Here is a 14,921-nt window from a genome sequence, read left to right on the forward strand (position 1 = left end):
TAGCCAATAATTTACAATAACTTTAAATGAAGTATAATATATAAAAATTTTGAATCACTATGTTGTACACCTGAAACTAATATAAATCAATTATACCTCAATAAGAAAAAAGTCTTCCTTCTAGCTCTCCTCTTAAAACCAGTGGGTAATCATTAGTCAGATCCATTTCACCTGCTTTCACTAATCATGGCCATTTTAAAACTTGTATATCCTCCAAGCAGTATAACCTAAATAATAAGATATTTGCCCAGGTTGTTTTCTAGGAAATTGGTGTCAGCTATGTCTAGTTCAAGCTGAGCTGGTTAAGACTTGGTAGGATCACTGACCCTCCAACCAGGCATGAGCTAGTGTCCTCTTGGTGACCTTTTGACATCAGAGGACAGAAAAATCTGTCCTCAGATCTTCCTAAGCACCTTCATTTTTTAACATGCAGAGGCCTGTAGTGTAGTTACATCTGTGCAGAATGACGATTACTGCACCTTTTTCCAAGCATCTTTCCCCATGCTCTCCACATTCCCCATGCCTCAGACTGCCCTGCTTCTTTATTCTTTATCCCATAAATATCCTGAGTCTCTTGCCTTGGAAGAGACAGATCTGAGACTCTTTTCCCATATAGGTTATTACAAAATATTGAGTATAGCTTCCTATGCTATACAGTCAGTCCTTGTTGGTTATCTACTTTATATATAGTAATGTGTAGGTGTTAATCCCAATCCCCTAATTTATCCCTCTCCCCCCCCCTTTGGTAACCATAAATTTGTTTTCTATGTCTGTGAGTTTCCTTCTGTTTTGTAAATAACTTCATTTTTTTTAAGATTCCAGTATAAGTGATATCATATGATATTTGTCTTTGTCTGGCTTATTCACTTGGTATGATAATCTCTAGGTCCACCCATGTTGCTGCAAATGGCATTATTTCATTTTTTCTAATGGCTGAGTAATATTCCATTGTATATATATACCACATCTTCTTTATCCATTCATCTATTGATGGACATCTAGGTTGCTTCCATGTCTTCGCTACTGTAAATAGTACTGCAATGAACATTAGGGTGCATGTATCTTTTCAAATTATAGTTTTCTCCATATATATGCCCAGGAGTGGGATTGCAGGATCATATGCTAATTTTATTTTTATTTTTTTAAGGAACCTCCGTACTGTTCTCCATAGTGGCTGTACCAATTTACATTCCCACCAACGGTGTACGAGGGTTCCTTTTTCTCCACAACCTTTCCAGCATTTATTATTACTAGACTTTTCGATGATGGCCATTCTGACTGGTGTGATGTGATACCTCATTATAGTTTTGATTTGCATTTCTCTAATAATTAGCGATGATAAGCATCTTTTCATGTGCCTGTTGGCCATCTGTATGTCTTCTTTGGAAAGATGTCTAATCAGGTCTTGTGCCCATTTTTTGATTGGGTTGTTCGTTTTGTTTTGTTTTGATATTGAATTGTATGAGCAGTTTATATAACCCTTTATCAATCATATCATTTGCAAATATTTTCTACCATTCAATAGGTTGTCTTTTTGTTTTGTTGATGGTTTCCATTGCTGTGCTAAAGCTTTTAGGTTTAATTAGGTCCCATTTATTTATTTTTGCTTTTATTCCCTTTACCTTAGACAGATCTGTCTCTTCAATAAGCAGTGCTGGGCAAACTGACCATTCTCTTACTACATGTAAAAGAATGAAATTAGAACATTTTCTCACACTATATACAAAAATAAACTCAAAATGGATTAAAGACCTAAGTGAAAGAGTGGAAACCATAAAACTCCTAGAAGAAAACATACGTTAGAATACTCTTCATCATAAATCATAACAATATTTTTTTTGGATCTGTCTCCTATGTCAAAGGAAGGAAGACTTTTTATAATTCAGGGTCTCTTCCCTCACTGTTATGTGGCCACAGGGCTTCAATTGTCCACTCAATTTAGGAACTGCCAGACTCATCCTGCCCTTGTTGCCAAAATTGTTGGGGAATATAATTAACAATAAACTCTCTCTCAAACCCAGAAATCCTCTCCACAGAGGTAGTAAAGAAAAGAGACACTTTTATTATTGAATGAGCATTCAACCAGAATGTGGTTTCATCACAGGCAATCTGCTAAGAGATTGCAAAGACAGAAAGGAATCTCATCCTTGTATATAACCAAGCAGATACTACAATTACACATTTCCAAGATAAACAATAACTAGTCCTCAAGTAAGTGGACCATTTGTCACACAGAGTTCATCCTAACTTTATTTGGCAATTGGTGTGTTCAGCCAGAAGAAAACAAACTTTTCATGTCTTTATGATAGGAGGTAGTTTGGCAAACTCGAGCAAGACACCCATTGAAGTTAGGCTCCTACCTTACCACAGAAGCTGTATATAGGAATACAACCTCCCTTGATGTTTACATTTCACAGATAGGGTTCTCTGGTCATTGGAAAAACACAGCTGGGGAAGAAAGCCAACAAAAGGCCTATCTAGTTGAAAAAAGGATTCATATACATTTTAAAGGAAGGAGAAAGTGCTTATAATTACCAGTTTTCTAAAATGAATGCTCTAAGAAAAAATTGGGATAGGTGTCTTACCTTCTTTTCAACAGGGAGAATTAGGCTTCTTATTTTTAATTTATTTGCATTTAGTGTATGCCAGGTTATTATTTTTACCATAAAGTATAATTTCCCCATAACATGTAAATAAATAGGAAAATTAACAAAGAACATCCAAATAGTGAAGTTATTGATTATTGATTTATGCTGTATAATTCTTTTTCTCATCTTTGGTAAAGCAAAAGGCACAAAGTTGCTTGTCTATGTTAACAATTTTACTCCCTTATGCATAGATAAAACTGATAATCTACTTAATAGACTTAATAGAAATAGCCTCCATGGTTTATAATCACTCTCCCTAGTTATTAAATTCTTATTCTAAATAGCTGAAAACTAATATAAGTATTTTGGTAACAGTTCTCTTTCCCCCATGCTGATCATTATTCCCATCATCACTGCATGGATTTTAACATGCATTCAAGCTTTACAGACTGTACTGTTCCTATCCACAGCCATCCAACTAATGGATTTTCAATCTTAACATTACTCATACAAACAACATATTCACTGATTATAGAGGTTAACTCAGCTAATGATTCAATTAAAGCTACTAAGGGAATATTTAATTTTTGAAAAGAGATCCTCCATACAGCATACAAGAAATATCAGAAGTACTTATATCTGTATGATATTCTCCAGTGTGTTTTAACTTTGGAAAGCTTTCTTGGACTTCATAGCACATTAAGAAGAATGAATATGACATAAGGGAAAATTACCACAAGTTTCAATGTTTTGTAAGATGTAATGACATATTTTACGGTAATGTTAAGATTACTGTATTCACTAAAGGGAAGTTATAATACAGTCACACATTTTTTGATAGATCGAAATAAATTGCATTAGATAACCAATAAAATTTCTTTTTCTTTCTCTTAAGAGAAGAGTAAATTGACTTAATTCCAATATTTCTTTCAGACCTATCTCTCATTCCTAATAATTAAGTTTGAGTATATGTTTTTTTAACAATAGACCTGTCGTAACACCAATATAGTTGGTCAGCACAGTCAACAGTCTAATATTTTAGTAATATGTTCATTCATTCTCACTTGATCAACTTTCAGATTACCCATTTAGTGATGCACAGAACACATGGCCTCTACTGAAACCACAGGGTGAGATGAGGGGTTGTCGTCATTAGTGCTGAAGTGTGGTGAAAGTTCTGAGTCTCCACTAGGCTTCCTCTGCACAGCCACAGCAAGGAGTGGAAAGGGTACCTCCTTACTGTTAGGTGGAGGTGAAAGTCCATAGTTTGGACTTGGTCTCCACTGACCCTGAGAGTGAGGTTTTATACTAGCTGGTGGGGTTGGAAGTCCTGGTCCCATACTTGCTTTCTTTGACACCACCCAGCAGAAGGTGACCCCACTTGTCCTTGCTGGCATGGATGGGGGTCAGGTCACAGCCTTTTTTGCGGTGTTTTGCCTGAGTAGAGTGGTCATTATCTACAAGCTTTGTCTTGCTAGTTTCTCCTGCCCTGGTCCTTCGGTTAGAGAGAGCAGGCTTCGCTGTTTTTTTATTTTTGGTCTGTGTCCATTGGCATTTCCAAGTTACCTGCATCTTCAGCTCCAATCGTGGAATATACGAGAGAGAAAGAAAACCCAGGGACTCACTATCATATTGGTCCAAAAATTTTTGTTTGGTCAAAAAGCATTAAATTTTGAATTATCTTGAGGGAAATATCTTCTTTAAAATGTTGAATTTCTCCATTTAAGAAAAAGATATATTAGGTTAAATATATAAAATATTTAATATGTTGACCTATTAAAAACTTCAATTTCACTTATTTAGTTCCCAAAGTTACTTACTTCTTTTTTTTCTTTTAAACAGCATACCCATTGGGAAAATTGTGGTTAATCCTTAACAGAGCAATTTTTTTTTCTCTTCTGGAAAGTGGCATACTTAATATACTTAAATAATATTGTCTTAACATTTCTCAACATTTAATACCCATATGAACAGCTATATATGTTCTAAAGCCAAAATAAACTATAACAGTGGGATCTGGACCAACCTTATGTTATGCTACAACTCAAGAAGGGAATATGAACAGAAATGTCTGCTGGTGAGAAACTCTCCACCCTTAGATGACTTTGCTAAGAACCCAAGTGGTATTATTAAGCTTCTCAATACACTTTCAAAGGATGGGAAAAGTGGAGGAGACGTTTATTATTTTTAGTGCAAATAAGGTGACTTGGTCTAGAAACTGCAGGCTACTGTGTTTCAGGAACTGACTTGAATATGTCACTGCATAGATGAGATGATACCAGCTTGCTAGTTTCAGTTCAAACTTCTGAAACAGCTACTGCATTTTAGCTGGTGCCAAGCCACATGAAAATTCCATGAAAATTCTGTTTGGCTTCTTTCAGATTTAGTAAATCCACCACACTGTCCCTCCAATTACTAAGATTCCTCATCTGGAACATGTCTGAAATACATCTGGATAATGTCTGAAAGAGAAAAGGTTTCTCTTTTTTTAATATTAATGACTACTTACTCATGTCTTAAAAATCATATTTGAGTTTTAAATCTATTTATTTCTCCAGCTAAAAGTTAAAGATAAGGCTTGATGTAGGTAAAGGAAGAATGGGCACTCTGATTTCTATCAAACTTACCCACAGAGCCACTTGTCACCTATAAAAGGTATATGTCCCTCCAGCTTTTGTTTGTTGGGTTGAAAACTGACCCCTGTACAGACAGGGTAAGGGGAGACCAAAGAAAGAAGCAGACTACTCCAGATTGGTAGGTGGCAATTTCAATAAGGGAATTTACTTACAAGGCTTGTCTCAGGCTGCAGCAAGATGAGTAGATCTCCTCACCCACCCACCAGAATCTTAAAGTTTATATAGAGGTCTTAAGTGGGTTCAGTCACTTATACAATCCAGATGGTCTCAACACCACATCACTGTCTCAAGGCTGTGTCCTTGGGCAGCTTCTAACACGTGTAAGGCAAGTGGAGGGCACATTCCAAGGACAGGGGCAGGGGTGAGGAGCCCCTGATTCCCTGGGTCCAGATTTTAGGTCAACGGGCAGTCACATTCTCTCAATAAACTCTTCCAACACTGATAAACCTGTGCAATTATATCATTGTATCATAACGTGCTAGCGTTGTCATGCTTGGATTGGATACTCTTGACTAGGTGGAAAATTATCATTTTCTGTCATCTCTTTCTAAAAAACAGGGGGGAAAAAACATGGTGATGGTATACTTTTATTGTCAAATATAAAAGTAGTTTCAATAAAAAATGCTCTGCCAGCTAATCACTGTCAGAAAGAATAATTTTAAAACTCAAATGATCATTTTTGGCAGCTATCCTCTAACATTTAACTGGTATGTATTTATGAGTCCTAGAGAGTAGGTAAAATCATTTAGATACTTGGAGATATATTTTGAAACCTGTTCCTCTTAGACTGTTTCTCTGCTTAACATTTTGCAACTCTTGGGTATGACGTTAAGAATTTTTAATGATTGCACTGGATGTTGGAAATGCTTTTGACATTTCAAGGCTAAAATGTTCATGTAACACCATAGAGCCCCAAACTTTGAGGTTTTGATTGACACATAGCCCAGGATTCGAGCAGCTTCAGAGTTATGTTTTGAGGAAATATTGGCCCTGCTCATAAACACAGCCTTGTCTTATCTTGTACCATATGTGAGATGGCCCTCTACTCAGGCACGTATCCTGATTAGGGCATCTTATTTTCATAATATTTCATTCCAAACTTCAATAAATCAATTGTTTGCCAAAGCAAATGTGTATGACCTAAATTGTCAGCTTAGATGATCTGTAATTGTTTCATGGAAACTTGCCTAAAGGAAAAGAAGTCCATTAATTCTAGGCATTTTAACTTTTATCTTTGAATCAAATTGAGCCATCAACAAGCTACAATCCTGAACCATGCAATTTTGATGGTTTATAGAATTTTTTATAGAGAAAGGACTTGAGGACACGGTGAGGGGGAAGTGTAAGCTGGGACAAAGTGAGAGAGTGGCATGGACATATATACACTACCAAATGTAAAACCGATAGCTAGTGGGAAGCAGCCACATAGCACAGGGAGATCAGCTCAGTGCTTTGTGTCCACCTAGAGGGGTGGGATAGGGAGGGTGGGAGGGAGGGAGACACAAGAGGAAAGAGATATGGGGATATATGTATATGTATAGCTGATTCACTTTGTTATAAAGCAGAAACTAAAACACCATTGTAAAGCAATTATACTCCAATTAAGATGTTAAATTAAATTAAAACATAAAAAAAGAATTTTTTATTTGACTTTTGATTAGGTGTTGTTTAAACTTCCACTGAGATACATCATATGTGTAATCCAAGTGTCACCAGTTGCTACAGAGCATATCATAAGTTGACATAAATTTCAAATTTGGCCAGCTAGTTTGGCTGGCTTGACCAGCACAGCAACAGGCTGTCCAGCCCCCTGCAAGTGTTACATCCTCTTACACCAGGAATATCTCAGAGTCCAGAGAAGGTGTCCTATCTATGTCCTACTTCCACAGTAGCTGTGAGGCTACGCCAGGAGCTATCACTTATCAGAACCGGCCTCAGGATGTCTTAGCCCTTCTGCCTCCTCCACCAAGCACAGTATTTCTTGGGGTCTGTGCCATCAGGGCCTCTGTCTTACCCCTTCTTTCGTTTCACATTAGGATGCCAAACCTGACAGGTAGTCTATAATAGTACTAGAGAACATGGGCCTCCTTTTATGTCTTATTTAGAGTAATTTCAAAGCAGTATTGCTTGAACCACAACAAATTACATAAATAGCTATTTTGGTTTTATTTACAAGCTTCTGTATCCTTAGGACCTGAACACTTACTAATGTGAACAAGAACATTATTATTAGTGCTTTTCTGCTTTGGTAATCTTGACAATAGTGATGGCTGGCTAGTTCCAGAGTCATGTCTGGCTCTTCTGTAGCACTTTCCTATACACCCAACAGAAACTATTCTTGCTTCTCCTCCAGACACGACACCATGGCAGCAAAGCTTCCTTACAGGGTGATGTGCAACGCAGGGAGGGGGAGGAGCCGATGGCTCTCTCCTCAAGCACTTGTCCTGAAACTTCAAAGTACTAATGCTTGTTCCCATAGTCATTTATGAACACAGCTCATGTTTATGATGCTAATTCATCTCCCTACTGAGTCCCCTAAACCAACTCAAGAATGAAACAGTGTCTGTAATGATAGCCTTTTCATTCTCTCTGTTGGTTTTGCTGGCCGATGTTCCTGAACCAAAACAAATCTCTTTCCAACCTCACAAAATCTAAAGCATCCAAGCAGAACACCACATGCAAATGAACACAGGCCCACAGGTCACAGGCCCACAGGCTCCAGAAACAGTAATTCATTTCCAGCTCAGTTAGAAGTCCAGTCTCTGGCCAGAAAACATACATTGCAAAAGTAATGAATAAAGAATAAATAAAGTCTGCAGTTCTGCCTTCCCAGCTTCTCTCTACATAAACTGGGTTTGGCTTTCTGACCTCCAATTTGCTGTACTCCCATGTTTAGTTGCAGAACCAACTGCTTTAATTTATTCTTTCTGGTTTAACATTTCTCAAACAATGCTCTGATTCTGAATAGGCTTTAAGGCCCTTTTTCCTGAACTGTCCCCCAGAGGCCACAGGCTGGCATTGCTGTGCATGTCCAGCCTTGGAAGTTTAGTGACCAAACATGTGATGGCAGGCACAGTGGCAGGCACATAGTAGGTGCCTGATGAAGGTTTGCTGGTGATTCTGAAGTCAGTACCAATAATAAATTACTTTATTTTATTACAGAATTGCACTGTTCTGCTGCTGTTTCTCATCGATTTCTGTCACACTCTATCTTTGAGTCACATTCCCCAAGGCTTTGGCTGAGCTACAACCTGATTGAAAATTGGACATCTCTGGAAAATGTGCTGAACTTTTTTATGACAATAGTTTTTTTGGTGGGGGAATAAAGGAGGAAAGTTGTTGTGTCACTGGTGTTGTGTGAAAATGAATACAGCTTTGCCAATAGAAATCTGTTAGATAGCTCAAAATGCCATATTCACTGGGTAGTAAAGGCTGAGACAGCATTACACATAGCCAAAGGCTTTCCTAGATCTAGCTAAGTACATTAACCAAAAAGCAGCCTACTTGGAAGAGTTGTACAAATGTGCATTAAATTTGTTCTAGTTATAATCAAACACATAGGAAGTAAATCTGTTTATATCTTTAAATATGAATGACATTCCTATGCACTGCTACTTTGAAGAAATATCAATTACCTCGGAGTTACTGAAATTGCTTTACCAAGGATATGCCTTATATTTTGAATCCCAGTTGAAGACTTCACTAAGCATCAGTATAGCTCTTAGGAGACCTGAAAAATGACTACATTAATGCCATGTCATTAACAAGTTCTACTGCTTACAGGACAGTGGCAACTGACCATTTCTTCTATTTAAGCTTAGACATTGCACAACCTTTGGAAATCCCCCACCCCCACAATTTAAAATGGACCTAAATCATTTACAAATGTTATGCAATGTCAGCATGTGCTACATCTCTATTTAATTGTTAGCTCCTCAAGGGTAAAGACATTGTTTCCTAACCCTCTGTTCTGTTCACTGTGTTACCTACGACATTATTATTTCTTCAGCAGCCTCCTAATAAACACTGGTGACTGTATTCCTCCTGAAACATAGCACTTTCCCAGGTTATCTTTTTTTTTTTTTTTTTTTTTTTTATGCGTTACGCGGGCCTCTCACTGTTGTGGCCTCTCCCGTTGCGGAGGACAGGCTCCGGACGCGCAGGCTCAGCGGCCATGGCTCACGGGCCCAGCCGCTCCGCGGCATGTGGGATCTTCCCAGACCGGGGCACGAACCCGTGTCCCCTGCATCGGCAGGCGGACTCTCAACCACTGCGCCACCAGGGAAGCCCCCCAGGTTATCTTTGAGTTGATTTCTCAAACTCCATAAATCAGGGGTTCTTAAACTGAGGCTCATGAACAGAATTCAGGAAGGTATATATTCTGATATGGAAAAGGCTAACATTTTTATTTTCATAAATCTCTACTGAAATTTAGCATTTACTTCAACTAAGAAGGTAGGTAACAGCACAGAGCAGTATTAATGGTATCTATACCTTTGTAACTAATAGAAATCAGAGGTTATTTTACATCGCTTTATAGTAATTTCTGATCTTTAAGTTTCCTTCATACTCAACTATTTGAAATGACATGAATGACTGGGGATGCCACTAAATCACACATGATTAGAGCTGTCCATTTACAGATGCTAGCATAACCTAACTGCCAAACTGTGGGCAACTCTGGGCCTGGTGATCATTCAAGCAACTAACAATAAAGTTGCATGTGTTTATATCAGTGATTCAGATATCTACCTTCTTTCCAGTATTCCACATCTACAGTTGTTTATTGATTAATATATGGAATGAAGTCAGTCAAAGTCCACCTTAGACCTAAGTGTTCTTACCTAAACTAAGCAACAACAGTCTGTACAATGATGTGCTTAAAAAATTTAAATTTAACTTTTAACTTGTCTTGTTTGTTAATGGATTATAAAGTGGTATATATCTTAGCAGATCATAAAAAATTTTTAAGCATTTTCTCTTAACTCTTTTAGTATGCTACAAAAATTTCAATGAATGTATGTTCCAAGGAATAGAAAATAATGGATGTGAAAGCAAATCCAGATCTCTCATATCAGTGATGACTCAGAATCATTGATTAATTGACCTTTTTATTTTACTTTCAATCTTCTAATTGATTAATTTGTCCACAAAAGAGAAAAACTTATAGTCATGTGTTAGTAGGAGCCAAAGAATTCCATGAAGACTTCCCTGTATGGCTACTGTAAAACTTTTCAACTTTGAGAAGGGAGAATTGCTCTTTGCACCTATTAACCTTTCAAGAAGTGGATAGAGTAGTAAATGGTGAAAATAGAAAAGTACAGTTAAACCAAATACTTGGCTTGTAGACAAAAGAAACATTTTCTCAAGGAACTGAGTCCAGTGAAATCAATTCTGGGGTATAGATGGAATTTTTGTGATCATTTTAATTGAATACACATTTAAGGGCTCAGTTTTCAGGGATTAATTTCCAAGGTCTCTGTACCACATTAATATCTAGAATTTTCCCAGTAAGAATTATCATTTATTCAAGCTGAGCCTTTGAACTGAACTGAATTCAATGCTCTAGGAAACAAAGTCACCCTGAGTGAAAGTCAATTGTTGAGCAATCAACTGAAACAGAAACTTCGTGTATGAGACCGTTGATTACTTACTATCGGGCTGGATAGAAAACACTTTACTATAAGTGGAAGATTTGGTCACACCATATGGATATTACGGTTCTATATAGTTGTTACTTTGACAATAGACTTTGCCATAAATAAAAAGACAATTTATCTGAGGCATTAAGATTCATCCCAGTAGAACATTGCAATTATGCAGTTTCTCTGTGACAGAAGTACTTTCATGAACTCATAAATCTATTATACACCATTTCCTATAATACTGCTTTCCCACAATTTCCCTTAGCAGGTTAAGACCCCAGCCAGACATTTGATATAAAATGTGATGAGAGCATCTGGGTTACTAAGGAGTTCTAATAAGTCTTTGAAGATTACAGGAAGTAAATAGAACTGATAACAATGTTTTTAGTTCTGGACTTTGTTTCTATTTTACCAACTGACTAGAAATAACAATTAGACCATAGGGTGACAGATTTTGGAAAAATATTCACAATGACAGCAAATTTTATTTTACTATCTTTTGTATTTAGTTTCACTTACCATAACACTAGAGTTTATACCAAATTTGACTCATTTGGCTTAATTTCACACTTAAGAGACAATGCAAATTTGGAAATCACACTTACACGTAGCATAGAGTTTAAATGTCATGCTTATGTTTTTGTTAGTTTGCTTTCTTTCCAAAACTCCTGGCAATTAATAAACAGTGGACAAAGTGTATAGTTTAAAAACAGAGCTCACCAAATTGCCTAATAGGTTATACAAGGATGTAAGAGAAAGTGTGGAGTCCAGATAACTTCACATTTTGGGTCTGAAAAAACTGGATTTACAATAATGAAGATTCAGGAAGGAGGAGATTCAGAAGGAGAGTTAACAACCCAGTTTTGGATATCTCAAATTTAGATGCCTATTAGCTATCTAAGTAGAGATGGTAAGAAGGAATTTGGTTTTAACAGTCAAGAGAGGGGTTAAAAACTGGAGATATACATTGGAAGCCCACAGCACATAGATGTAAAACTTAAAGCCATAATCAATGGATAGGGTCTCTTAGAGAATGAATGGTTAGACAGAAGAGAATAGGTTCCAGGCCTAAGATAGAGACCACTCTAAAACTTAAGAACTGTAAAGGTGAGAAGGTTCCAGCAAGACACTGGGAGGAGTGGTCATTGTGTTAAAAAAAATCTGGAGAATGTGGTGTGAAGAAATGTTTAAAGAAGAAAGATGAAATCAGAAGTTTCAAATGCTACAGACAGATCAAGTGAGATGCAAACTAAGATTTGCCCTTCGAATCTGGCAACAAGTGTATCACCAGTAACCTTGATAAGAATGGTTTCAGTGGAGTAATGGAAAACAGAGCCTGTTTGGAATGATTCAATACAGATTAGAAAGTAAGGAATTGGAGAGAGTGAATATACACAGCTCTGTCTAGGAGTACTAGTACAAAGAGAAACACAGAAAGGAGAAGACTGTGGGAAGAAGATAAAGTTTCAGGATTTGCACTTGTTATAGTTGTTTTAAAATGGGAGATATATACTATGTTTCCATTGTGATGGAAATGATCCGGTATAGTGAGAAACACTGATGACTTAATGAGTGGGAGGATAATTGAAGTATAAAAGTCTTAAGTAGGTGATGAGGGACAGAATCCGGTACACAGAGTGACTTTGGACTGGGGGTTGTGGCAGGGAAGGCTGGGTGAAGAGAGTACATTCATTATAATGTAAGAAAAAGAAGTATATACAGTGTATTATACATACAGGTCACTTTCAGGAAGATGTAGAGGTTCTTTGATGATTACTTTAATTATTTTGTTGATTTAATAAGATAGGTCATCATCTAAGAGTAGAGAGGCAGGAGGAATAAAAGACTGAAAGAGAGTAGACAAGATATGAAATAGTATCCTTAGAAAATGGGCATGTAAATTGTTTACGAAAATGTCATAGAAGTATTAGACAGCATTGGGGGTTGAACATGAATTCTGTGATTTAGAACCTGAAGTGAGACAAGTCAGCTTGGCTGTGTTTTCTCCAGCTATACTGCTCTGATGTGTATCTGAAATAGGCCGAGAGTTTAGACTTTAACAAGCTTTGGAGTTTTGTCAAGAGGAAAGGAGAAATTTAAAAAAGAATTACGGATATATGCAAAAGAGTGATTATAATAGTGAATCATGAAATCTAATTCTGTAAAAGAAAGGAAATGAGGATATAACATGGGTGACAGTGAAAAGCTAATGAGAATATATTGGAGTAGTGAGTCCAAAGAGCAGTCAGAATTGAGGTGCTAGAAAAAGATGGAAAGATGAAGTTAGTTGTCCAAGACAGGGATACTTGAAGTTAAGATTTTAGATAGGTTGTAGCTATTGCATACAATAAGACCTGTAATTCATTAGATTATTTTACTGTGGTAAGTGGAGGGAAAAAATCATAGAAGTGAACAGGTCAAGAAATTAATAAGTCAGAGTACTGAATTTATTATATAGATGATGGACATGAAATTGAAATTACTCAGGTTGAGAATGGGAATAATGGTGAAGAAAACGATCTTGAGACATTTGCTATTATCATCAATAAATGAGGATAAAGAGCCATTAGGAATGAAGACGACTGGGAAAAGGAGGTGTAATAACATGAGAATCAAACCTGGGTTTTTTATAGAGGATGAAGGAACAGGAGAAATGAGGAAAGGTGGATTTAACACACCTCTAGTAATCTGTAGAATGTCATGACCTGAGAAGGCTGTAAAGGAAACTAGCTTTCAATTAGAGCAAAACCAAGGATCCATTTATGGAATATGCAGAGCCAGGTGGTAAAAAGATTCTGAGTAACGAGAGATGCCTATGAGCATTGGACTTCTTAAGTCTGTTGACTAGAATAACCAGAAATGGGAGGCATCATGAAGTAATTCTCTTAGAGGGAAGGTCCTATTTTAGCTTCTATCTTGGGACAGTTAGTTCTCAAGCTGTTTGTAATGGTAAGTCAGCAAGCTTACCTGATGGTGATAAAACTGATCTTACCAAGAACATGGAGTACTCTATGCCCTAATCCAGTTCTGTAGAGAGAGACTGTTGAGAGTAGGGGGACAGCCTCGCTAGGAGTATAAAAAAAAAATCAAAGGTTATAAAATGTAACATTTATATCTCAAAACTCATCAGATCCTATAGGGCTTTGCAATTACAATGAAGTGCATTAGCAGAATATGGTGAAGATCCGTTATTGAATTTTCCAAGATAATTCTGAGTTGTTAAATGGAAGGTTGCTCTTTTATGGAAAATAGTAGACTTTTGCAGAAAAAAAGGTTAAAAATCTTTTGTTAGTAAAAGTCATGTTTTTTCATTCCTGTATTCTGAGGTATAACTAAATATTTAGTGGAGGTGGTAAGAAGGAAACAGGTGACCCTGGAGGGCAGTGGAAAGGCAATGAAGAATTCATTATTACAGAAAAAAAATGATCTGTATGCAAAAAAATCAGTTTCTGCAAAAAATTCAAGACTAAAATAAAAGTAATTTCATTATTTCAAAACCTAATAATATGTGACTTTAAAAAATGTTACCAAGAATAATTTCTGACAGCCCTCTACACAGTCTACCTCTCTGAACTGAATGACAAACTACGAGTCTAAAAACATGTCCAACGTTCTGTACCAATCTGCAGAAAGATTGTCTAACATTGGATAGATCATTATAGATGAGGTGTGACTATCAATCAAGTGGATTTGTTGTTCCAAAAAAACATCTGAGCCCATTATTCAAGAGATAAGATTTTCATTTCCATTGCTGTCTTTCTGCCTACAGGTCTGTGCTGCTCAGAATACAATATGTGCATTAGAGAGAAATGCCCAGTTTAGAGAAACAGCATCATCTTCTTTCTAACTCTAGGAATAGGATGGCAAATTACCAGTAAAACATAGACAGGATTTAGAATGAAGTCTTACAATCTTTATTTCTACCATCCATATGAAGAAATCCTGTAATTTCTTTAATTCTTTAATATGATTCTTTAATTAGGAAATAATTTTTCTAAGTGTAATTATGAATTTATTCATTGACTCCTTTATAATTATTTTATTAGCATCCA

This window comes from Phocoena sinus, chromosome 9 (assembly GCF_008692025.1).
Source record: "Phocoena sinus isolate mPhoSin1 chromosome 9, mPhoSin1.pri, whole genome shotgun sequence".
NCBI classification, from domain to species: Eukaryota; Metazoa; Chordata; class Mammalia; order Artiodactyla; family Phocoenidae; genus Phocoena; species Phocoena sinus.